General features: G+C 42.1%; 1 long non-coding RNA gene across 1 annotated transcript; it reads right to left on the bottom strand.

The window, feature by feature from the left end:
• Positions 1 to 12,460: 12,460 nt before the first annotated feature.
• On the bottom strand, positions 12,461 to 27,220 carry LOC104979996. Its single transcript, XR_824208.1, has 3 exons — positions 27,002 to 27,220; positions 20,745 to 20,932; positions 12,461 to 12,607 (listed from the first exon to the last, which is right to left on the bottom strand). It is a non-coding gene; the product is annotated as an uncharacterized LOC104979996 (long non-coding RNA).
• Between the last annotated feature and the right edge of the window lie 45 nt (positions 27,221 to 27,265).

Below are 27,265 nucleotides of genomic sequence, written 5' to 3'. Positions count from 1 at the left end.
TGGAATCTTAGCCACTGGACCACCAGGAAATTCCTTTACCCTCACCTACTGAGTGCATCTGCTGGCCAACATAACTGTTATCTTCTTAATTCCAAATCCGGACATATGGATTGACAATTACAAATGTATTGAATCCATGGGGTCAGAAAAAACCAGCAAACTCAAGGTACCCTGAGAAAGCTTGATGAAGCATTTCCCCGAAGTTGTCTGTTTTTTAAATAGCTTTTGCTGTGTTCCTGATTATCAACATAGGCATCTTATGCTCATTCTAGACTAATGGGGGAAAAAAGAGAAAATAAAATGTAACCATAGTCATCCAGAAGTAATTACCATCATCACTAGAAACTTCTAGTATTTTCTGCTGAGTTCCAATATATGATTTTTTAAATGCAAAGTTGTGATGACATTTTACAGGGAGTTTTCATTCCTGCTTTTTTCCCTTAATTCTATATTAAAAGTAGACTTTGTGTGTTTTTGATAACTATTTTTTTTTAAACTGGAAAATTAATAAAATGCTAGTGGCTTAAAAAAAAAAAAAAAGTCCAGATGAACCTTGCAGACACTGTGCTAAGTGAAATAAGGCAGTCACAAAAGGATAAATACGGTATGATACCAGTTATTTCAGAGGTACCCAGTGAAGTCAAATTCCTAGACACAGAAAGTAAAGGGGGAGAGGGGGTAAATAGGAAAATGAGGAGATATTTAATTTGTCTCTCATTTGCATTTTACAAGATGAATTCTGAAGATAGTTGGTGGTGATGGTGGCACATCCATGCGAATGTACTTCATGCCACTGAACCACACACTTTAAAAGGTTAAGACAGTAAATTTTATTTTAGTTTTTCATTTTGGTCACACTGTGCAGCTTGCAGGATCTCAGTTCCCCAACCAGGGGTTGAACCTGGGCCATGGCAGTGAAAGCCCAGAATACTAACCATTAGGCCACCAGGGAATTCTCAAAACAGTAAATTTTATGTTATGTATACTTTAAAAAGTATATTATTTATTTATTATTTGGCTGTGCTGGTCTCAGTTGCAGCATGCAAACTCTTAATTGTAGCATGCGGGATCTAGTTCCCTGATCAGGAATGGAACCCATGCCCCTGCATTGGGAGTGCTGACTCAGCCATGGACCACGAGGGAAGTCCCATGTTATGTGTATTTTACCACAGATTTTTTTAATGCAGAAAAAAATGGGAAAGTGACAAAACAATGAAGGGAGAAATGATACATAGACAGGACAGAGAACAGAGATACTTCAATAGATGTGACGAAAAAATCAAATCAGGACTTCCCTGGTGGCCCAGTGGTTAAGAATCTGCCTGCCAACGCAGGGGACACAGGTTCAGTCTCCAGTGGAGGAAGATCCCATGTGCAGCAGGGCAACTAAGCCTGAGCACCACAACCACTGAGCCCATGCTCCGAAACAAGAGATGCCACTGCAGTAAGAAGCCTGAGCGCTGCAATGAAGACCCAGAACAGCCTAAAATAAGACTTTAATTTTTAAATTAAAATAAAAATAAGATTTTTAATTTAAAAAAATCAAACAAAATCCAAGCACTTTTATAATGTAGTTATATCTTGAAAGTAAGTCATCTGCCCACCTCCCCCAGGCTTCTATCCTCTTCCCCAAAGACAACCAGACCCAGCAACTTCCAGAGACTAGTCTTTGCTGGTTACCTAATATGCACCCATTGAAATATTATATATCCAGTAACACTTGTTTTCAAAGTTTATGATAGGAAGTAATGATAGTGAAGTGAAAGTCCCTCAGTCATGTCCAAGTCTTTGCAACCCCTTGGGCTGTGTAGCCTGCGAGGTTCCTCTGTCCATGGGATTCTCCAGCAAGAATGCTGGAGTGGGTAGCCATTTCCTCTTTCAGGGAATCTAACCTGGGTCTCCTGCACTGCAGGCAGATTCTTTACCAGCTGAGCCACCATGGAAGCCCAGGTAATGATAGAAGATCCATCTATTAGGATTACCCAGATGTGTGACTTTCAATAAAATTTTTTTTCAACATAATTATTGAGGTATGTTTCATATGCCATACTTTCAATCTGCCATTTAAAATCTATAACTTTTTAGTATAGTCACAGAGTTATCCAACTATCAGCACAATCAGTTTCAGACTTTTTTCAGCTATTGACTCTCAATTCCTTCCACTTGCAACAGGCAAACGCTGGCAACCACTAACCTACCTTCTTTCTCTACAGATTTGCCTATTCTGGACATTTCATATAAGTGGAATCAAAGAATATGTTGCAATAGGCTGCTTTCACTTAGCATGTTTTCAATTAGCAAAACATGTTGTAGCGGGTATCAGTACTTCTTTTCTTTTTATGGTGGAATTATATTCCAGTGTACGGAGATAACCACATAGTGTTAACCCATTCATCACGTGATGGCCATTCAACAGACATCGAAGCTATGAAGGGACTCAGAGAACTTGGGGCACCTCTTTTCTAATTTCCTCTCTGCCTCAACCATAATTCCACTCACATCTCCTGGAAAGAGATTGTTCTCACTTTCTGTGAGGCTGAGATGCTGGCATTTTACAAAAGCCTGCCTCTCTTCACTTAGACTGGGCCCTCTGTATGGCAAGGCACTTGCCTGGAATGTGGTCAAGTAGCATTTTATGCCATTATTTTTTCTTTTTCCAAAGTCAAACTCCTTTGGCTGTGTAGCCAGGAATTCCCAACCTCTTAGGGTCCCAGCATCTGATCTTTGTTTGCTTTGGTTCTTTCTCCTGTGTGCTGCATAAGTTCTATCACATTTCTCAAATACAAAGTGTATGATGCCTGATTCCACTCTAAGATTTTTGCATTCCCTCTCTGGGAGAATTCCCTGTCTCTGCTCAACATGGCATGTGGGATCTTAATTCCCCCAACAGGCACAGAACCCATGCCCCCTGCATTGGAAGGCAGAATTTAACCACTAGACTGCTGGGGAAGTCCCTCTTGTGAGAGTTTTGAGAAAATTTCCTCATAATATATACTAATTGCTCTTGCCAGGCACACTTTCCATGGATTTTCTCCTATCCTTTGAGCAAACTTCAGAAGGAGGCACTAATCTTATCTACATATTATAAATGAGGAAGCTGAGGCTCAGAGAAATAAAATAACTTTCCAAACAAAGTCATAGCCTCAAGCCCATGCTTATCGAATGAATCACTTCTGCTCTGAGCCTCACATTCAATGACAGTAGTAAAAACTTCGATTGAAGAAAGGGGGGACTAAGAAATGTTGGATGAAAACTATATACCCTCTTTCCAGGAAAATGGACATATTCACAACATTTTAAAAAGCAATTTCCAGGAGTTAGGGGAAAAAACCATCCTGCAGGTCTAAACTGGAACTGTCAACTGGGTTAGCTGGGCACAGGAAGTGAAAAATCTCACTCACAAGTTTGAATCACAAGGTGGCGCTCTCAGCCCTGAATGGATTTCGGGTTCGACAGCCAAGGTCTTCCAAGAGATAGGAGTTGGCCCAAGTTGCCTGGAACTCAAAGAATTTCAGAGATTGTTGATTCAAACAATAACCTTCACCATCCAGGGGAGGAAACAAGGCCCAGAGTTGTTAGGCAGCTTGCTCAAGGTCAAAGCTCATGGACAAAGCCAAAACTCACCCACTTATCCAAATTCTGTTATTTCTGAAATGTAACACATAGTTCCCTTACTCTGAACAGAGCACAGTGGACACAATGCAATCTTTTCTCATAACGATTCCAGGAATGAGCTTTTTTGCATGTGAACATTGGCTACCATGCTAACTGTGGGAACTAGAAGAGCTTATCCCACACACAGAATGGCCCCAGACTGCTGTTTCATTGTTAATTCCTCCTGCGGATTAGGCACTGGGTTTGGGTCTTCCTATCTGTCAGATTTGCTTACATTTCATTGTGTCTTTAGGAAAGTTATTTCCCGCTCTTAGAGCCTCTGTTTCCGGGGGTTATTGAGTGGATTTGATGAGGCATGTGCCAGTAAAGTACCCTGTAGACAATAGATGTTCAGTAATTGATAACTACTGATACAATTGTTCTTGCTCCAGTCAATTTACTGCTTTATATATTCTCTACCTTAGAACCCAGACAACTAAACTTATTAGACCTGGGTAAAATATCTGGGACTTGCCAAGTAGTCCAGGGCTAAGGAATCTGCCTGCTAATGCAGGAGAGACAATCCCTGGGTTGAGAAGATCCCCTGGAGTGGGAAATGGCAACCCATTCCAGTATTCTTGCCTGGAAAGTTCCATGGCCAGAGGAACCTGGCGGGCTACAGTCCATGGGGTCAAAAAGAGTGGGACACGACTAAGCATATACAAACACACACACAAAACATCAGTAAGAATACAGAGACACTACGTGAGAAAATTACCTGCTCCATTATGGACTCTATGACCTTTGTTTTGTAACTTGGCAGTTCGGATTCTTGGCTGGGTTCTGGAGAGGCAGGGGTTCCAGGTGGAACCTTCTTCAAAGGATATAGAGCATTTGTGGACATAGAAGGGAGATGGAAGATTAAACTTCTTGACAAGCAAGTTACTTTTAAGTTTAACTTCCCTAGACCTCTTCTTTCTTTTCAACATGTATTTCTGACCATTCTGTGGACAGAAAGAAGAAAACGTAAAGACTTGTGAGTTTCAGTTTTATTCAGGGATCTTACTGAGGAATACAGTCTGAGAAAGTATCTCTCTGTAACTCTGAGAAACTGCTCCAAAGGTGTAGGAGAGGCCAATATATGTATGATTTTGGAGAGGGAATACGTGCAGTCAAGCATATATCTTAGTAAAATGATGATTGCTAGTCATAAGGAACAGGTATCTTAGTTCATGATTTTAGTGCTTTACTATGTATGGGAAGATGTAAGAATCTGGGTTCATTAAAATTGATCCTGAAAAATACACCCTAACTAAGGGGCCTGTTTTCCAAAGCATAGAGAGCCCCATCCTGTTTTTCATCCTGAATTCCTATCAGGATGCACTGTTGGTCAATCACTGGAGTGGCTAATGACTTAATCCTTGTAGAAACGGATGGTGAGCAACATTCTTTGTTGTACAATTCCAATGTCAAATAGCAATGAAATTGTATTTTTACAAATAGGAGATCTCCAAAAGGCAAAGCTCTAAGAAATGTGAAATTTCACTTTTCAGTAGATATGTTTATTGCCAAAGTTCTTTTAGAGATGTACACCCTTAAGTTATTCACACTGAATAACTGAAGACCCCATGAAGGGAAGATGAAGACCCCATCTCTTCCCTCTCCATCTCTTCCCTCTGTTCCTACACTCCTCACTGGAGTTCTGACCTTTTAAATATATATATATATATATACACATATATACACACACACACACACACACACACACGAGCAAGTGTACACACACACACACACAATATCAGTAAGAACACAGAGACACCAAGTAAGAAAAACACTTGCTCCATTATGAACTCTATGCCCTTGTATTGTAACTTAGCAGTTCTATTCTTGACTGGGTTCTGGAGAGTCAGGGGTTCCAGGTGGGTACCTTCACAGGATATAGAGCATTTGTGGAAATAGAAGGAAGCATGTGCCAGACACTGTGCTGGATACTACAGTAACAAAGCAGAACAAAACACAGAGTGGGCTTTCCCCTGGTGGAGCACACACTCATTCCCATAGCTCCAGCCATGTCTGACAATGAACACTGTGGTGTACTCTTTACACCTCCTTATCCCTTACCCATGTTCTTGCTCTTTACTACTTGTTACTTGTTCTCCACCTAGCTAATTTCCAGCAATTCTTTGGGCTCAAGTGGTCACCTCTTCCAGGAAGTCTTCCTTAATGTACACAACAGAGACAGATACACTTCTTCTGCCTTCGCGTAGCACTCTGTGGAAATTCATATCAGAATCCTTGCTACTCTGAATTGTGAGAATCACTTTCCATGTCTGTCTTCCTGCTCCAGTCTGGAATCTCCTTAAAGGCATGGACAATGTTTCATTCATGAGAGACATGCCTTCAGAGTCTAGCACAGGGCTTGGTAGATGTTCAGTAAATGGTATGCCAAATTGCTTCAGTCGTATCTGACTCTTTGCGACTCCATGGACTCTAGCCCACCAGCCTCTTCTGTCCGTGGGATTCTACAGGCAAGAATACTGGAGTGGGTTGCCATTTCCTTCAGGGGATCTTCCGCACACAGGGATTGAACCCACATCTCTTAAGTCTCCTGCATTGGCAGGTGGGTTCTTTACCACTCGCGTCACCCGGGAAGCCCTCAGTAAATGGTACGTGAACAAATAGAGTGTTGGTCCCAACAGAAGCAAATGGCAAAACTGAATATAGCACTCAGGAGAGGATTTATTTTGGCAACTCATGCTCACAAAGATCTGGAATCTTGATGATGTTCCTTGTTTGCCCAAAACTATCTTCTTGACAGTCAGTTCAGTTTGTCCCTTTCCAGGGGACATCTGGCCTCCCCAGGAGTTGCTTATCTTCCCTGCTTCAGGCTCAGCTTGTCTTTTGATCATCTTTAATGGGTCATCTTCATTTCAGTTTATATAAAGTCACAGGTAAGTTTCACTGCTCTTGTCCTCAACATTTATCTCCTTAGTGACTTCGTTTTTTTTTTTTTAATTTTTAAAGTTTTAATACAGTTCAAACCAGCACACGTGGTTCATTTCAGCTTCTTCACTGTCAAATCTGGAGGAAGGGACTGCTTCAGTTTGTCTGCCTTCTCTTTGTGATAATTAAGGTGTAAACATATCTGCTGCATCAAATTTTAAACTTCACATTATCCTTATTTTTCTTGATCTTGACAGGCTTGAGGTCCTTTTGCCTGGTTGTAAACAGTAAGTCCTTATTTCCTCAATTTTGCAGACATGGCAATGAGGCACAAAGAGTGGGGTCAGCACCTTCGATCTAGGCCCGGGGTCACCAGATGTCACCTGGTCTGGATTACCAAGGCTCCAATGGATTAGCCCCCATTCCCCATGTACAGCCTGAGAAACACTCCCTGGCATTTCACTTTTCTTATGCTCGCTATTCCCTGGTCTGCATTCCAATCTTTTCTAACTGGATGCAGGATAAGACCCTGTGTTCTGGTATCAAACACACTTGGATTTATATCTCTATCCCACTGCTTCTAAGCTTCCCTAAGAGATCTCTCTGAGCCTCAGTTTCCTCTGCTATAAATGGGAATAATAAGTATAGCCCTTACCTTAGGATATGTTGAGAGGATTATATAAGAGAAAATCATTATAAGATGCTTAGCATGGAACCTGGCAAAGAAGAAAGCTGAATAAATATCATTATGTCATTTGGGACATGCACAATATGCATAATATTATTTTATTTTATAATTTATTATACTGATAATATTATAATTATATAAAAGATAATTGTTGAGTCTTGCCCCAAGGCCACAGAAATGGAGCCCAGAACCAAGGACACCTCCAAAGCTAATTGAGCTCCTTTGTAACTGTTGTCAAAAGCCCCTGATCATTAGCAACAAGCTTCCTGATGCCAAATTAGTCAAAGATGCCCACTTCGGTAAACACCTTATATAGCCTATAGCAGCCTAACCAGCCACCTAACGGCAGCCTTCCAGGAGGGATTTTGTCTCGAGGCTATAAAAAGTGGCTACTAACCCACACAAAGTTGGCTTTCCGTGCTCTGTCAGGAGGTCAGCCCCCTGCACTCAGAGTGCTCACATTATCTCTGCTCTTTGTTCTTAAAAAACTCACTCCCTTCTGAAATGCACTCTGTCTGGAAATTCTTTTCCAACCCGTGCTCAGATTGCCTCAGCAATAATATTCATAAAATAGGATAGTAAATATCACATTATAAGTATGTACGTTTATAATACATTACAATTTATAATACTTTCAATTACAATTATAAAAATTATAATTTTCTCTACATTTTATATATTAAATAATCTACACGACCATACTAATGATCTGGATTACTTTAGTCTCCTATCTTTTAAAATGCTTTTTGCTTGTCACCTAAGAAGAGCTATGTTGTCTTAAAGGGAAATTTTATAAATCTTTAATTTAAAATAATTTAGTCCACTTGTGGGAAATAAAAGTCCCTATAACAAATCTTCTTAAATTTTAGATTTCTCGCTGAAGAAAACCACAGTTAAGTGTTATTTATGCTTCTAGTTCGGAGAAGGCAATGGCAACCCACTCCAGTACTCTTGCCTGGAAAATCCCATGGACGGAGGAGCCTGGTAGGCTGCAGTCCATGGGGTTGCTAAGAGTTAGGCACGACTGAGTGACTTCACTTTCACTTCTCACTTTCATGCATTGGAGAAGGAAATGGCAACCCACTCCAGCGTTCTTGCCTGAAGAATCCCAGGGACAGAAGAGCCTAGTGGGCTGCCGTCTATGGGGTCGCACAGAGTCAGACACGACTGAAGCGACTTAGCAGCAGCAGCAGCAGCAGCAGCAGCAGCAGCAGCAGCATGCTTCCAGTTGTGTGTTTCTGTACACACACATTATATACAACATGTAAACAAATAGATTTTTTTTAAAGCATAGATGAGATCACACACTATATATTTTTAAGCAGCTTGCTTTTTTTGTTTTTTTACCCTTTTAAATGAAGTGTACAATTCAGTGGGTATTCATAAATTCTCAAGGTTGTACAACATCACCACTAATTCCAGCTCATCCTCATCGCCTCAAAAAGAAACCTCATATCCACTGGTAGTCACTTCCCATTTCCTCCCCTTACAACCCCAGCTCCTGGCAACTATTAATCTAATTTTTGTCTCTATGGATTTGTCTACTGTGAATATTTCATATAAGTGGAATCATATAATCTATGGCCTTTTGTGTCTGGCTTCCTGTCACTATATTTAGGTTCAGCTAATACCTTTTAAAGATTGCCCAGTATTCTGTAGTTATGATGATTCCATACTGTGGCTTCACCGTAATTCGGTTAATCCTCCACTCAATGGTCATTTAAATTGCTTCCTCTTTTTCATTATCACAAACTACAAAGCAATGAACACCCATGGCTTCACAGCAATGTTCAGGCTTTATGAACCTCATGAGATTTCCTGCAGGAAAAAGTCTTATAGGAGAGGTATTATTATTGGATAAAAAAGCATGAATAGTTGAAATTTTGATTGATCTTCCCAAACTGCCCATCAAAAAAGTTATACTACTCTCTACTCCTGCCAACAGTATGTTAGCTGACCATTGCCCCCCGACCCTTACTAATGATATATATATTTTTTTCTTTACTTTTTTTGGTTATGCCACACAACATGTAGGATTTTCTCTAACCAGGGATTGAACCTGTGTCCCCTGCATTGGAAGTGCACAGTCCAAATGCTGTACATTTTAGACTTCAAAGAGAAGTTACTTCAAAGCCCACTTGCAATCACACCAGATTTTGTGGTAGAAGTAGTGATATTTTGGGGTACATTGAGTTTACTGGAATATAATATTAAAATTAATTTTACCAGCTTTTTAAAAAAAACACATTTTTAAAAAGTGACTACTTGAAAAATTTTAAATTACATATGTGGCTCAACTTTTATTTCATTGGATGCTGCTGCCCTAGAGTTAACCATGATCTCTATCCTTCTTTCGAATGTCCTGTTATTGCTTTTTATAATCGATGCACATTGATATTTATCCATATATTTACCAGTGTCTTTGTTCTCCAAGTCTTCTTTTTTGTTTCTTTGTTTAGTTTTTTAAAACTTATTTTATTTTTTGGCTGCACCACATGGTATGAGGGATCTTAATTCCCTAGCCAGGAATTGAACCTGCACTCCTGAACTGGGAGTGCAGAGTCTTAACCACTGGGCCACCAGGAAAGTCCCGTTTGTTTCACTTTTACTGAAGTACAGTTTGTTCAGAATGCTGTGTTAGTTTCAGGTGTATAGCAAAGTGAATCAGTTATGCATATTCATATGTCCTCTCTTTTTCAGATTCTTTTCCCATATAGGTCATTACAAAGCACTGAGTGGAGTTCCTTCTGCTATACAGTAGGCCCTCATCAGTTATCCATTTTATATATATAGTAGTGTATATCAATCCCAATCTCCCAGTTTATCCTCCCTGTTACCCCATCTCCATTAGTTCTTGCATCTCTTTCCTTCAGGCACATATATCTTCTCCAAAGAACCATTTTAGGGGTAGTTTTTTCAGCAAAAAATGAGTGTGGGAACCACTCTATCTTAGTCTAAAAGGTTATTGGAAGATAGTATGTGTGTGTATATACATATATATGTACATATATTTCTGTGTAAGGGGGGTTATCTAGAATTTTTGTGGGTGGAGGAGGGGTTGAGTTAGAGAGATGATGACAGCAATTGAGATGTAAAATCATAGTCAAGGGTTCTCACAAGAAACTGAGAAGAAGAATATACCATATCTTATGTAGGAGTCCAAAGTCAGTGTGTAAGGCCAAAGCAATGGCACCTCACTCCAGTACTCTTGCCTGGAAAATCCCATGGATGGAGGAGCCTGCAGGGCTGCAGTCCATGGGGTCGCTGAGGGTCAGACACGACTGAGCGACTTCACTTTCACTTTTCACTTTCATGCATTGGAGAAGGCAATGGCAACCCACTCCAGTGTTCTTGCCTGGAGAATCCCAGGGACGGGGGAGCCTGGTGGGCTGCCGTCTATGGGGTTGCACAGAGTCGGACACGACTGAAGTGACTTAGCATAGGATAGCATAGCAAGGCCAAACATGTAGCTCCCTAAACTACTTACATTATAGTCAATTTGAATTTTAAAAGTAAATTTCTTTTTTTTTCAGCAGGGGGCTTCCCTGGTGGTCCAGTGGTTAAGAATTTGCCTTGCAATACAAGGGATACTGGTTTGATCCCTGGTCCGGGAGGATCCCACATGCCGTGGAGCAACTAAGCTCATGTGCCACAGTTATTGAGCCCACACACTGTGACTACTGAAGCCCGCAGAGAGTAGCTTCTGCTCACCACAACTAGAGAAAGCCCGTGTGCAGCAATGAAGACTCACCACAGCCAAAAAATGAAATAATTTTTTTTAAAGTAAATTTCATTTTAAGTAAACTTAAACTCTCTTTCCTAAGTGGAAATTACAAAAGTTGTATATGTAGATAATACATTTATTATTTAATATACATATATATTTCTGTATTTGTGACATTTGCCCTTCTAGAACTTTGACTAAGGGAAATAGCTGGGCACCCTTTGGTTATCTAATCTCTGTTCACTTGCCTTGAACTTCTGGACAAATGTTAATTAACAGCAAAACCTTCCTAATTTGAACAAGTTGGGGAAGTCAAAGCAAATGGTAGGTTAATGTGTTTTAATAAATGTACAGTTGACCCTTGAACAACATACTGGTTAGGGGGTACCAGTTCCTTCATGGTCAAGGCTAATGCTGACCACAAGCCTTACTCATACCATAAACAGTCAATGTATATTTTGTATGTGATATTTTTATTTTTAAAATTCTGTATGTTATTTATTTACATACATTTTATGCACTCATGTCTTACCTTTTTCTTAATTTTTTCTATATTTCTAGGTTATATGGTTCATGTGCCAGTTTTTTCAAATTGTCACAAATATCCAAAACATTTTTCAATATATATACTGAAAAAAATCCATGTGTAAGTGGAGCTGCACAGTTCAAATCAAGGGTCAGCTGGAGTTGCTTAATTTCTGGAGTATGCAGAAAGTTCTAGTAAGCTCATAAAATTTTAATAAGTAATGATGGAGTGTAAAAAAGTGGCCAGTATCATAAGTAATTAGTATTAGTATTAGCTGTGAACTCATGCAAAAAGCTTACTAACACAGTGCTTGAAAGTTGCTCTTTTGAGCTGGTTAATAAGATCTCTGCAAAGGTGTATACTTTTACTCCCTTGCTACCTGTAGAATATATGTCTTGCTTTTCCTTTTCTGCCTCTGTTTCTCTTCTTTCTGGTACTGGCACAATTATTTTCCTTTGGAAAGCTGCCCCGCCCCAATTCTAAGCAAACAGGGTTGGAATGGAGCTATGGAGGGGATGAGGACCCAGGCTGGTCAGAGTGATAATGAGTGGGTTAAGGCGGGGCCCACAGTTGGTCTGGTTTAGTGAAAGGCAGTCCTTGTATTCCGCTGGCAACCCCTCCTCCTGCTGGAGTTGCTAACCTGAACAAATTCAGGCCTGAAGTAGCTGGTGGCTGTCATTGGTCAGCTATTGCTGCATAAGGAATCACCACAGACTTTGCAGTTTAAAATAATATTACTATATTATATATCATCTCACAATTTCTGTGCACCAGGAGCTCTGCCTCAGGGTCTTTCAAAAGACTGCAATCAATGTGTCAGACTTCCCCGGTGGTCCAGTGATTAAGACTCTATGTTCCCAATATAGGAAGCATGAGTTCAATCCTGGTGAAGATTTGGCATAAGCTGGGGTCTCCTTGGAGAAGGAAATGGCAACCCACTCCAGTGTTCTTGCCTGGAGAATCCCATGGACGGAGAAGCCTGGTAGGCTGCAGTCCGTGGGGTCGCACAGAGTCGGACACGACTGAAGCAACTTGGCGGTGGCGGCGGCGGGGTCTCCTTGTCAGGATCCCAGTCTAGCTGGGACAGAGTGCTCAAGTGTCAGGTGTGCAAGTAGCCAATTAAAGCTACAAGCTGAAAATGAAAAAGTTAAGCCTTTGATCATTTGCTTAGATGGTTTAGAGAAGAGACTGAAACTGGAGGAAGTACCTACTCTCCCCGTTGAATTTTCCCCTATATACATCTCACGGTTGAAGAGATTTTATAGCCCCTGGGACTTTCAGGGTGGGGACGGAGAGAGAGGAGGGATAGGAGTAGAAGAATACTGGGTATGAGGTCAGAGTGAGCAAGTGACTGCAAGGTCATGCCCCACCCTCCCCCATAAGAAGGCCTTGGCAGAGGTGCCTGGAGAGGACCTCTGCCTAGGACCTCAGATAAAGGGACCCAGGAAGCAAGGAGCACAATACACATGAGAGTTTGACAGGTAAGAGGGGCTGAGTCCTTGAATGCAACTCCCTTAGAGACAGCAATCTGCTGCCCATGCACCAGGTCTGGTGTGGGAAGGGCAGCTTTCCTCCCAGAGGCCTGCCAGGTAAAGCCTTTGAATTGCCTATGGCCTGAGAAATTACACGTAGGTTTTTCGCTGGAAGCCAGACAGTTCATTCATCTGGAGCCTTGACTGGGGAGCAATCTGCTTCCAACCTCACCCGGTGGTTGTTGGCAGGATTCAGTTCCTGGTGGGACATTGGACTGAGGGTTTCAAGTCTTCACTGGCTGTTGGCCAAGGGCCACCCTCAGTTCCTTATCACATGAGTCTTTCTACTTGGCAGGCGATTTTATGAAATTTAACCAGAGGAGATGGCAATAGAGTCTGCGCCAGTAAGAGCTAAGTCCCAGTCTTATATAACCTAATCACAGAAGTGACCTCCATTAACATGACAGCGACAGTGACAGTGTTAGTCACTCAGTCGTGTCTGACTCTTTGTGACCCCATGGACTGTAGCCCATCAGGCTCCTCTGTCCATGGGATTCTCCAGGCAAGAGTACTGGAGTGGGTTGCCATTTCCTCCAGTCTATTGATTAGAAGCAGAGAAGGCAATGGCACCCCACTCCAGTACTCTTGCCTGGAAAATCCCATGGATGGAGGGGCCTGGTGGGCTATAGTCCATAGGATCGCAGAGTCAGACAGGACTGAGTGACTTCACTTTCACTTTTCACTTTCATCCATTGGAGAAGGAAACGGCAACCCACTCCAGTGTTCTTGTCTGGAGAATCCCAGGGATGGGGGAGCCTGGTGGGCTGCCATCTCTGGGGTCACACAGAGTCAGACACGACTGAAGTGACTTAGCAGCAGCACTGATTAGAAGCAGGTTACTCAAGGGGAAGGGATTGCACAAGCCTGTGAATACCAGGAGGTAGGGGGATCACTGGGGCTGTCTTAGAAGCAGCTGACCACAATGACTGTCTGGTAACATTAAGGGAGAGTCTACTTGGGATTGACACCAGCCCAGAGGCCAAGAAAGTTGACAAATAGAAGGGATACTTAGGGCACCATTTAAGCCTGTGGATCCAGATACTTCTGAAGTCAACTATCCATTGGCATCCTAGTACCAGAACTAATACCTTTTCTTCTTTAAGGATTCCATTTGCACTGCATTTTAGTCACTTGCAACTGAAAGAGTACTGATTAACATAAAAATAACGTGGGCAGGTTCTTTTGGTTTCTTGGGACAGAGAAGTGCTGAGGTCACCTTAAGAATAAGGTGTTTCTTTTGGTGGCAGGAATGTAAATTGAGAAAGTTACTGTGGAGAACAGTGTGGTGGAGGTTCCTCAAAAAAATAAAAATAGAGTTACCACATGATCCAGCAATCCACTCCTGGGCATGTATCTGGACAAAACCATAATTTAAAAAGATGCCTGCACCTCAGTGTTCATAGTAGCACTATTCACAGTAGGCGATACATAGAAACAACCTAAATGTCCTTGGACTGATGAATGGGTAAAGATGTGGTGCATACATACAGTGCAATACCACTCGGCCATAAAGAAGAATGAAATGATGCCATTTGCAGCAACATGGATGGATTTAGAGAATATTAAGTAAGAAAAAGACAAATACCATATCTGTCACCTACATGTGGAATCTAAAATATGACACAAACTTATCTATGAAACAGAAAAAGACTCACACAGAGAACAGAATTGTGGTTGCCAAGGGGATGGAGGTGGGAGGGATGGATGGGGAGTTTGGGATTAGTAGATGCAAACTGTTATACAGAGAATGGATAAACAACAAGGTCCTAGTGTATAGCACAGGGAACTATATTCAATATCTTGTGATAAGCCATAATGGAAAAGAATATGAAAAGAATGTATATATATATATATATGTAGCTGAATCAGTTTGCTGTATAGAAGAAATTAACACAACATTGTAAATCAACTATACTTAGTTAGACAAAATAAATTTTAAAAACCAAAATGTTTGCTGAAAGGGTGCTGGTGGTCTGGAACCCACCTGGAGCCTTTTTGTGGAGTGGTCAGCTCTGGAGAAGGGAAGCCATCTCTTCGGTACTCACTGTTCTCTGTGAATCTGCTGTTTTCCCACTATCTGTGGGCCATTTCTTCTCCATACTATTTACCCTTTTACCCACACTCCCTGTTGCCTCCGATTTCTAGCCTGCGCAAGACTCCTTTAATGGCCCCTTTGCACCATCTGTACATCTTCTCCTTTCTGCACTAGCTCCTACCAGTTACTTACACCTGCCTGTTCCTTCTCATATACTAGTGCAGATTCAAGAGGTCGAATCTGATTGGTGTGCATCACCTTTTTTGAGCCAGGCTAGTTCACAGGTGGTTTGACAGGCCTGTGCACTGCCTATCATGTGGGGCAGGAATGGACTCATGAGGGCTTCCCAGGGGCTGTGGGCAGGCTGGGCATTCTATGGCTTCTCTTGTTTAAGGCATAAGGCAAGGGACTTCCCTGGTGGTCTAGTGGAATCTACCTGCCAAAAGCAGGGGACATGTGTTCAATCCCTGGGCAGGGAAGATCCCAAATACTGCAGAGCAACTAAGCCCATGTGCCACAACTTCTGAGCCCATGCACCGAAACTACTGAAGCCTGCATGCCTAGAGCTTGTGTTCCGCAACAAAAGAAGCCACTGCAATGAGAAGCCCACATAACGCAACCAAGAGTAGCCCCCTCTGGCTGCAACTGGAGAAAGCCTGGTGCACAGCAACAAAGATCCAGTAAAGCCAAAAATAAATAAATAAATCTTAAAATAATAATAATAAAAATACAGATTCCTGGATACAGAGATTAGGATTTTTAAAAAAGACATAAGGCAAGCCATTTTTCATGACGATAGTAAAGATTCCAGTTTGAATAATCACTGTCTTGATAGTTTAAGGTCTGAAAGAATGAGGCTTCACTTAGTTTTAGCATGACTTGGGAGACCTTGTTTCTATTTCTAGCTACTTTTTGATGAGCAGATCATCTGCAGTGATCAAGGACTCATTCTGTTGCAAATGAAAATCATTCAACTTAAATAGGCACACGTCCAAAATGGAATTTGCTGGCTCCTGTATCTGAAAAGTCCAAGGGTAGATCTTGTTTCATGCTTGGCTCCATCTAGGGGTCAAACAGTGTCAATGTCATCATATCATGATGACTATCTCAGAGATACTTTCCTCTGTATTGGCTCCTTTCCCAGGCAGCCTCTTTGGTCCTGGTGGGAAGATGACCACCAACATCTCTAGGCTGACATATTCTATCTTCAGCAGCACTGCTGGAAGAGAGATTCACTCTTCCCAGTGTCCTGGAACTGAGTCTCACTGGTTTGGCTTGACACACCTGTGCATCCCTGAACCAATGGCTAGACAAGAGGGATCCAATGCTTTGGTTGGCTAGAGTTGGGTCACGTGATTATCCCTGCAGCCCCACCTAAACCACAGGAACTGAGAGTGACAGAAGGATGATTCCAAAGGAAGAGTGGGGAGATATTAATTGAAAGAGAAATGGGTGTTGGCAAAGGCAACACCAGTGTCTGTATTCCTTAATCTATTGTTGTTTCCCAGTCTCTGAAAGCACATGCCAATTGCAGAGTAACCATGTAAGCAATCTCTGAGCCTAAAAACATCTGCAGGTGACTTCTAGAATTTGCTTATTTTTTTAATTGAAGTAAGATTCATGTAAAACAGCAAAATGGCTGAGGAGGCCTTACAAATAGCTGTGAAAAGAATACAAGTGAAAAGCAAAGGAGAAAAGGGAAGATATTCCCATTTGAGTGCGGAGTTCCAAAGAATAGCAAGGAGAGATAAGAAAGCCTTCCTCAGTGATCAGTGCAAATAAATAGAGAAAAACAATAGAATGGGAAAGACTAGAGATCTCTTCAACAAAATCAGAGATAGCAAGGGAACATTTCATGCAAAGATGAGCACAATAAAGGACAGAAATGGTATGGACCTAACAGAAGCAGAAGATATTAAGAAGAGGTGGTGAGAATACACAGAAAAACTACAAAAAAAGATCTTCATGACCCAGATAATCACGATGGTGTGATCACTCACCTGGAGCCAGACATCCTGGAATGTGAAGTCAACTGGGCCGTAGGAAGCATCACTACGAACAAAATAGTAGAGGTGATGGAATTCCAGTGGAGCTATTTCAAATCCTTAAAGATAATGCTGTGAAAGTGCTGCACTCAATATGCCAGCAAATTTGGAAGACTCAGCAGTGGCCACAGGACTGGAAAAGGTCAGTTTTCATTCCAATCCCAAAGAAAGGCAATGCCAAAGAATGCTCAAACTACCACACAATTGCACTCATCTCACACGCTAGTAAAGTAATGCTCAAAATTCTCCAAGCCAGGCTTCAGCAATATGTGAACCGTGAACTTCCAGATGTTCAAGCTGGTTTTAGAAAAGGCAGAGGAACCAGAGATCAAATTGCCAACATCTGCTGGATCATCAGAAAAGCAAGAGAGTTCCAGAAAATCATCTATTTCTACTTTATTGACTATGCCAAAGCCTTTGACTGTGTATGCTATGCTATGCTAAGTCGCTTCAGTCGTGTCTGACTCTGTGCGACCCCATAGATGGCAGCCCACCAGGCTCCGCCATCCCTGGGATTCTCCAGGCAAGAAAACAGGAGTGGGTTGCCATTTCCTTCTCCAATGCATGAAAGTGAAAAGTGAAAGTGAAGTCACTTAGTCGTGTCTGACTTTTAGCGACCCCATGGACTGCAGCCTACCAGGCTCCTCCGTCCATGGGATTTTCCAGGCAAGAGTACTGGAGTGGGGTGCCATTGCCTTCTCCATTTGACTGTGTGGATCACAACAAACTGTGGAAGATTCTGAAAGAAATGGGAACACCAGACCACCTGACCTGCCTCTTGAGAAACCTGTATGCAGGTTAGGAAGCAACAGTTAGAACTGGACATGGAACAACAGACTAATTCCAAATAGGACAAGGAGTATGTCAAGGCTGTATATTGTCACCCTGCTTATTTAACTTATATGCAGAATACATCATGAGAAATGCTGGGCTGGAGGAAGCACAAGTTGGGATCAAGATTGCCTGGAGAAATATCAATAACCTCAGATATGCAGATGACACCACCCTTATGGCAGAAAGCAAAGAAGAACTAAAGAGCCTCTTGATGAAAGTGAAAGAGGAGAGTGAAAAAGTTGGCTTAAAGCTCAACATTCAGAAAACTAAGATCATGGCATCCGGTACCATCAATTAATGGCAAATAGATGGGGAAACAGTGGAAGCAGTGACAGACTTTATTTTTTTGGACTCCAAAATCACTGTAGATGGTGATTGCAGCCATGAAATTAAGACTCTTACTCCTTGGAAAAAAAGTTATGACCAACCTAGACAGCATATTTAAAAGCAGAGACATTACTTTGCCAACAAAGGTCCATCTAGTCAAAGCTATGGTTTTTCCAGTAGTCATGTATGGATGTGAGAGTTGGACTGTGAAGAAAGCTGAGCACCAAAGAATTGATGCTTTTGAACTGTGGTGTTGGAGAAGACTCTTGAGTCCCTTGGACTGCAAGGAGATCCAACCTAAAGTTGGATCCTAAAGGAAATCAGTCCTGAATATTCATTAGAAGGACTGATGCTGAAGCTGAAACTCCAATACTTTGGCCACCTGATGTGAAGAGCTGACTCATTTGAAAAGACTCTGATGCTGGGAAAGATTGAAGGCAGGAGGAGAATGGGATGACAGAGGATGAGATGGTTGGATGGCATCACTGACTCAATGGACATGAGTTTGAATAAACTCCAGGAGTTGGTGATGGACAGAGAGGCGTGGTGTGCTGCAGTCCATGGGGTCACAAAGAGTCAGACACGACTGAGCAACTGAACTGAACTGAACTGAAGATTCATGTAACAAAAATTAACCATTCTTAAAGTGTGGAGTGGCTTTCCTGGTGGTCCAGTGGTTAAGACCCTGAGCTTGTTCTGCGTGGGGCTCAGGTTTGATTCCTGGGTGGGGAACTAAGATCCCACATGCCGCTTGATGTGGCCAAAAAATAAATAAAAATTAAAAAATGAATCGTGCAGTGGCATTTAATACATTCACAGTGCTGTATAACCACCACCTCTATCAGGTTTCAGAACATTTTTATCACCTCAAAATAAAACTGTAGTAGTTTCCCATTTCCTACTCCTAGGCATGGTGACCATCAATCTGCTTTCTGTGCCTGTGGATTTACCTATTCTGGATATTTCACATAAATAGAGCCATAAAATATTTGATTTTTGTGTCTGGCTTCTTTCACTTATACCAGGGTTTTCAAGGTTCATTTACATGGTAGCATATATCAGCACTTCATTCCTTTTCGGGGGGTGGTGCTGCTGCTGCTGCTGCTGCTGCTAAGTTGCTTCAGTCCTGTCCGATTCTGTGCGACCCCATAGATGGCAGCCCACCAGGCTCCCCCATCCTTGGGGTTCTTCAGGCAAGAACACTGGAGTGGGTTGCCATTTCCTTCTCCAATGCATGAAAGTGAAAGTGAAGTCACTCAGCTGTGTCTGACTCCTAGTGACCCCATGGACTGCAGCCTACAATATTCTATTGTGTTATTATATTAGACCATTGTGCAACCAACCTCTGGGACGTTTTCACCTCGCAAAACTGCAACACTATTCTCATTAAACAACTCCCTATCTCCTCCTCCCTACCTGGTTCTTGGCTACACTATTCTATTTTCCGTGTCTATGAATTGACAACACTAGATATCTCATGTAGTGGAATCATACAGTATTTGTCCTTTTGTTTCTGGCTTATTTCACTTAGCATAATGTGCTCAAGTTTCATTCATGTTGTAGCTTACGTCAGCATTTCCTTTATAAAGCTGAAGAGTATTTCATTGTATGTATACACCACATTTTGTCTATTCATTCATCTGTCGATGGACACTGGCTGCTTCTGCTTCTTGGCTATTGTGAATGAGGCTGTTGTGGACATGATTTACAAAGATCTCTCTGAGACTCTGCTTCCAGTTCCTTTGGATCTACACTCAGAAGTGGGGTTGTTGAATCATATGGTAATTCCATTTTTAATTTTCTGAAGAACTAGAATTTCCTTGTTTTTAAAATTAATTTTCTGCCTCTTTCCTGAACTATTTTATGCAGAAGGTGCCAATGGGAATGAGTGTGTTTTAAAATGTTTTGAAATTCTCGGAGAGGAAAAGCAAAAATCTCAAAAAAAAACCTAACAAGTGGAATGATGGAAACCAGTTGAAGGTCAATTTCTAGAACAATGTCTCAGTCCATCTCCTTGGCCAAGAGCCAGAGCCTGGACCCCTGGAGTCACAGTTCCAAGGTCACTGAAATGGCCTTGATGACAGTTTATGAACTCAAGTTTTGGCCACAGGTGGGAGATTTATCTTTGTTCAGGCCTCCCTTATGAACACTTTCTCTAGCAGAAGCACTAGAGTAAAACTGGAATGAAGCCATTCCGCTGAATAACCACATCAGTGAATTTCCTGCCCTTACTCAACAAACAAAAACAGCCTGTGGTTTTACAGGCTCATTCATTCTAGTCTACCCAGAGCAGCCCTACAAAAGCTCCTTGCCCAGACTCACAGACAATTTACAACCCAGAAAGGCAAATGTACAGAGTAGATGTGTGTCCATAAATACTAACATTGTTTTTCTTTTTAAAAATTGCTTTTTCCACCTCCTTTAAGACCTCTACCGTGACCTGAGTCAGCAATAAGTGTCAGGAGCTAAAAAAGTCCCCCAGGGCTGAGCTTTTACCTGGATTTTTAAAGCACTTCTTGGTTTCTAGACAAAAACAAGGCTTTCCGGAGGCATCTGCAAGTGTGCCTGGCTCCACCGCTCTGGCTGGCAGAAGTCCTCTCCCCACATACAAGATATGTTCTCCTTTCAGTTGGATTTCAGCCTTTGGCGAGTCCCTGAGGCTTTCTGAACATCAGTTTCCTAAACTATGGGAGGGTAAATGAGAACCAGTCTCAATATCTAACAACAAATGCATGATCAAATTATTCATGACATCATAATTGACAGTTGTTTTAAAAAACAATTTTTTCAAATGTATTTAGTAACAGAAAATATTCAACATAGAATATTAAATAAGAGATAATACAGAAGTTTGTGTTCTTATGTGGATCGAATATATTCTATATATATTGTTAAAATCATGAATATAAAACTTCATGGAGATAGAAAGGAACATTGAAAGACAAATGAGAAGGTAAAACAAAAACAAGCAAACAAAAACCATGAGAGAAGGATGTCCCCGGTGGTCCAGTGGTTAAGAATTTGCCTTGTCTGAGTCCCTTTGCTGTTCACCTGAAACTATCACAACACTGTTAATCGGCTATGCTGTGCTGCGCTGTGCTTAGTCACTCAGTTGTGTCTGACTCTTTGCGACCCCATGGATTGTAACCTGCCAGGCTGCTCTGTCCATGGGGATTCTCCAGGCAAGAATTCTGGAGTGGGTTGCCATGTCCTCCTCCAGGGGATCTTCCCGACCCAGAAATTGAACCCGGGTCTCCTGCATTGCAGGTGGATTCTTTACCAGCTGAGCTAACATAGAAGCCCATTAATCAGCTATACCCATAACACATGTATACCTGTGGCGGATTCATTTTGATATTTGGCAAAACTAATACAATTATGTAAAGTTTAAAAATAAAATTAAAAAAAAAAGTTCAAAAGAAAAATCTGCCTCGTAATGCAGGAGACGTGGGTTCAACCCCCGGTTGGGGCACTGGGATCCCCCATGCCACAGGGCAACTAAGCCTGAGCACCACAACTGCTGAGCAGGCCCATCCTGTGTGCCGCAACTCAGACTCAACACAGCCAAATTAAAAAAAAGAAAAGACACAACAGAATAAATCTGTTGATCACAAGGTTTCCTTTTGGCTTAAAAATCAGTCAGTCACAGAGACTTCACACAGTATGGAATATGGTATCCCAAACTTAAAATGCAAATGTTTGGCTCACTTCTATGATTTTTGTCCTTAGGAGAAAACAACCAACCAAGTAAGTGTACACGTAAAGAATATGTACATATAAAAGAACACACATTGTGAGATGTTTCTAGAGCCTACTAGTGAGATCACCTAAAGTATTCCCAAATGGCAAATGTTGTGTTTAAACAAGGGATTGATAGACACAATAGAATCCTGTGCAGCCATTAAGAATGTTGCTGTAGTAGTTTATTCACGGACATGACAGGAGGAAGTGAAGAACAGCAAATTACACAGTAGCATGCATGTATAATTTGACCCAGTTCATATTGAATCCAAATTATCATATATGCATATTCACATTTATATACAACGAAGTCTGGAAGGAAAATCATAAGATGCTCATTGCTTTTGGTTGGTTGGATTATTAATCAATTAGTTAATTAATTTTATGTTTGTATTTATGAGTTTTATATAATGTAAAAATAGTAATAGCCTCCCATTAGGAGGTGCTCGGAGAAGGCAATGGCACCCCACTCCAGTACTCCTGCCTGGAAAATCCCATGGATGGAGGAGTCTGGTGGGCCGCAGTCCATGGGGTCGCTAAGAGTCGGACAAGACTCAGCGACTTCCCTTTCACTTTGCACTTTCATGCACTGGAGAAGGAAATGGCAACCCACTCCAGTGTTCTTGCCTGAAGAACCCCAGGGATGGGGGAGCCTGGTGGGCTGCCGTCTATGGGGTCGCACAGAGTCGGACACGACTGAAGCAACTTAGCAGCAGCAGCAGCAGCAGCAGCAGCAGGAGGTGCTAGGGTGTGTATGAAGCATACCACCTGTGTTTCATTTAATTCTCACTATGATCATTTCAGGGGTGTTGACAAACCCATTTTAGAGATAGGAAAACTGAGGCTTAGTGAGGAAAGGTCATATTCTGTATAACTTTCTTATTGTTGCTACAACAAATTACCAGAAACTTAGTGGCTTATGGCAACATGAATTTATTATCTTACGGTTCTGGACGTCAAAAGTCTGAAATGGGTCTCACTGGGCTAAAATCAAGGTGTCAGCTGGGCTACATTCATTCTGGAGCCTCGAGAGGAATCTGGTTCCTTGCCTTTTTCAGCTTCTATAGGCTCCCTGCACTCCTTGGCTTCTGGCCCCTTCCTCCACCTGCAAAACCAGCAATGGCTGGTCAAGTTTTTCTCACGTGGAATCCCTCTCCTTCTAACAAGCCTGCCTTCTTCTCCATTTAAGGACCTTTGTGATTACATTGGGCCCACACAGATAATTGAGGGTAAACTCCTGATTTTAAGGTCAGCTGATTAACAACCTTATTTCCATCTGGTATCATAATCCCCCCTAGTCATATAAACGGAATATTTTCACAGACTCTGGGAATTAGGATGTGGCCATCTCTGAGAAGCCATTCTTCTGCCTGTTCCCCTTGCCCAAGGTTTCATAGGTACTAGGTGATGAATTAGAACTGTGAATGCATTCTGATTTCCATTCCTGTGCCCTTAGATTATGTTATTTGGCTGATTAACTGTGTATCAGTGGTTGTGGTTTAGCCACTAAGTCGTGTCTGACTCCAGCAATCCCATGGACTGTAGCCCACCAGGCTCCTCTTTCCAAGGGATTTTCCAGGCAAGCATACTGGTGTGGGTTGCCATTTCCTTCTCCAGGTGATCTTCCCAACCTAGGGATCGAACCTGAGTCTTCTGCATTTTAGGCAGATTCTTTACCACTGAGCCTTCAGAGAAGCCCACTTGTATATTAAAGATGGTTAAAATTTTTTTATATGTTAAAAAAAAAAATAAAAGGACTTTCCTTTCGCTGTCCTTTCAGCTTTTTTTGCTATGTCATCCATCTGCCCCTACCTAAATCTCCCATTCTAGCAAAACCAGTCTGCTCACTGGTCCAAGCCCAGCATCCTCAAACACACCCCAAGCTTGCTTCCACTGCAGGTGGTCCTCATACTGTCTCTTAAACTTGGGAGTGTCACTCTTGGTCATCTGAGAAGCTGATGACAAGATGGGATTCAATGTGCAAGGAATTTATTAGGAGATATGACTGAGAAAAAAAGGGGAGAGAACCTGAGCGAGGGAAGGTAGTAACCTAGCCTGAGGTGCAGTTCCAAGGAAACAGGCAAGCTGGTTCTGACCACAGAGAAGCCCTGAGCCTCCCAGCTGTGGCAGCTTAACCCTGCCAAGTTTGGTCATGGGCTGGGGGCAGTCTGCCAAAGCATAGTCTTGGCCTCAAAGCAGAGACCAGCAGTGGGGGCCCTGCAAACTTCTCTCCCTGCAGTCAGAGGTGTGAGAGTTGCATTCTCATGGCAGCCGGGCAGGGTCGTAATGGTGATTTACTGTATAAACCTTCACCAGTGGAAAGTTATCTGGAGTCAAAGACCATGCTTGCCTCATCTACTGCCAGCACTTCCAGCTAAAACATGCTTAAGGACTTTGTGTCCATCTGACACTGTGGGCCAGGTGGGCTTTCAACCTGCTTTGTCACTTCTACTTCTCCAAGTCTCAGTTTATTTGTCTATGAAACGGGTGAAGAGCAGTGCCTCGCACACTGGATTGGTGTGAGGCTGAAATGAAACTCTGAGCATCAGGGTCTTTGGGCAAGGCCTCACAGGGGGAAGTGATAACCATGAGGTGACGGAAGTTGTTCTCACTGGAGCACACTGACTTGCACGCAGTGCTTAGTAATGATAATTGTTGTTACTGGGGTATACCTACAGTGGATGCTTGGTAAATGTTAGTCATTCTTGGAATGAACTGACCTATAGGGAGCATGCACTTGGTAATGGCAGCAGTCCTTATGGGAACAGGCTGATCTGCACACAATGGATGGTAGTAAATATAGTTTGGCTGGTTCCAACTTCCCTGATAGCTCAGTTGGTAAAGAATCTGCCTGCAATGCAGGAGACCCTGGTTTGATTCCTGGGTATAGAATATCCTCTGGAGAAGGGATAGGCTACCCACTGCAGAATTGTTGGGCTTCCCTTGTAGCTCAGCTGGTAAAGAATCTGCCCACAATGCGAAAGACCTGGGTTCAATTCCTGGGTTGGGAAGATCCCCTGGAAAAGGGAAAGGCTACCCACTCCAGTACTCTGGCCTGGAGAATTGAAGGAATGTATAGTGCATGGGATAACAAAGAGTAGGGCACAACTGAGTGACTTTCACTTTCAACAATTGTTTTAATGGAAGTGGTTCTAGTTCTCTCTCTCACACACACATTCATTTCAGTTTGTAAAATGAAAAAACAACCAAAAAAGCACAAATGTCCAACATAAAGAAGTGAATAAATTGTGGTGCATCTAAACCATTAAAGTAATGAAGTTTTAAAAAAATTTTTTTCAGGGTGTGGATCATTTTTAAAGTCTTTACTGAATTTGTCACAATACTGTTTCTGTTTTATGTTTTGGTTGTTTGGCTGCTAGCCATGTGGGATCTTATTTCCCCAATCATCAGGAACTGAACTCACACCTCTTGCATTTGGGGAGAAGCCTTAACCAATGGACTTAGAGGGAAGTATCATGAAGATCTATTTTTAAAACAAATATTCTACAATGGTAAAGTAAATGTAATTGTTTTGGTGAACAAACGAACAAAATTATTTCTATTCATAATTTTAAAATTGGAAAGATATGTCCCAAATTGTTACCGATGTTTATGTCTAAATAGTGGAATAGAAGCAATTCTTAATTATTTCTTTGGATTTTTTTAATCTTAATTTTCTACAAAGCACTTGTATTATTTCCTAGTAGTAACTAAAAAACAACAAACAACTTGGGGGGTGGGTAGTGATCAATGTCAAAAATTGTCCTATGGTCTCTTCAGTCGTGTCCCACAATTAGCAACCCACGGACAGTAGCCTGCCAGGTTCCTCTATCCATGGGATTCTCCAGGCAAGAATACTGGAGTGAGTCGCCATGCCCTCCTCAAGGGATTGAATCCAGGTTTCCTGAATTACAAATGGATTCTATAACGTCTGAGTCACCAGGGAAGCCTTAAGGTCATATTAGGTAAGGACTAGTAAATAGTGCCCATCATATTTAGCAAAAATAAAGCTGGTGGCCACAACGAAAGCAGTTTTGAGGCAGAGTCACTTGTCAACAAAGGAGGAATAGTAACTATGGTTTGTTGACTAAAACAAAAATGCACAGCATAGCTCTGAGGAACTGCTTGGAAGAGGAAGGGGGAGAAGCCAGTACGTATGTAATTTTGGCTAAAGGGGTATGTGCGATCAAGCTTAAGTCTTAGTATAAGGTTGCTTCTAGGAGCAAATAGTTCATGATTTTAGCGCTTTTTAAAAGAAGTATGGAAAGATGCAAGAATCTGGATTAATTTAAAAAAAATTCTTAGAATATATCTAATTATCTAATAGTTTTGCCTTTTCTTCCCCAAAGCACAAAGTGCCTCGTTCTGTCCCGAATACCTCTCAGGGTACCTATATTGTAAATCGGGGACTGCAGGGGCTGACTTCATTCTTTTAAAACCGGATGGTAGCAACTATACTCCAATAAAAATTAATTAAAAACACACACACACACACTAGATGGTGAGCAACATTCCTCGTTTCACAAGTTAAAAAATAATTTCTCAAAAAAAAAAATTTTCCCCCAAATCTTGGCAAGACCAAGTGCGGATAGGAGAATCAAACGCTATGTGCAAATATTCTTGCCAGTTGAGAAAAGCGCAGACAGAAAGAAAGTGAAGTCGCTCAGTCGTGTCCGACTCTTTGCGACCCCATGGACTGTAGCCTACCAGGCTCCTCAGTCCATGGAATTTTCCAGGCAAGAGTACTGGAGTGGGTGGCCATTTCCTTCTCCAGGGGATCTTCCCGACCCAGGAATCAAACCCGGGTCTCCCGCATTGGAGGCAGATGCAAGAGGGGATAGGAGAATCAAACGGCATGTGCAAATATTCCTCCCGATTGAGAACAGCGCTGACAAGCTCCCCGCAAGACCGTCTCGAGGCCGTTACCGAAGCCAGTGAGCATGCGCGAAAGTACAACGAGGCGGGGCAATGTGGGTTGCTTTAAGAAGTGCGAGAGAAAAGCGAGGCCTTACCATTTCTGCATTTATAAGGTTGAACAAAGAAAAAGGCAAAAAGCTTAAAAAAAAATCGAAAGTAGCTCAATTGCAATTCTTGAAACAACAGTCTTGCAAGCTCAGTCATAACTCTTCGGAACTCCTACAGCAGCGAGTAGCTAGATCTCCCTCTGCAAAAAGAAAGGCCAAGCTTGGTGCATTGACCCAGGAGCGCCGGACGGCCCGCGATACAGGGCTCGACCAATCAGAGAGCAGAGTGGGGCCCCTCCCCGCCGGTGACTG

This window comes from Bison bison, unplaced genomic scaffold (assembly GCF_000754665.1).
Source record: "Bison bison bison isolate TAMUID 2011002044 unplaced genomic scaffold, Bison_UMD1.0 scf7180017864495, whole genome shotgun sequence".
NCBI classification, from domain to species: domain Eukaryota; kingdom Metazoa; phylum Chordata; class Mammalia; order Artiodactyla; family Bovidae; genus Bison; species Bison bison.
This window is presented reverse-complemented; position numbering and strand designations above follow the sequence as displayed.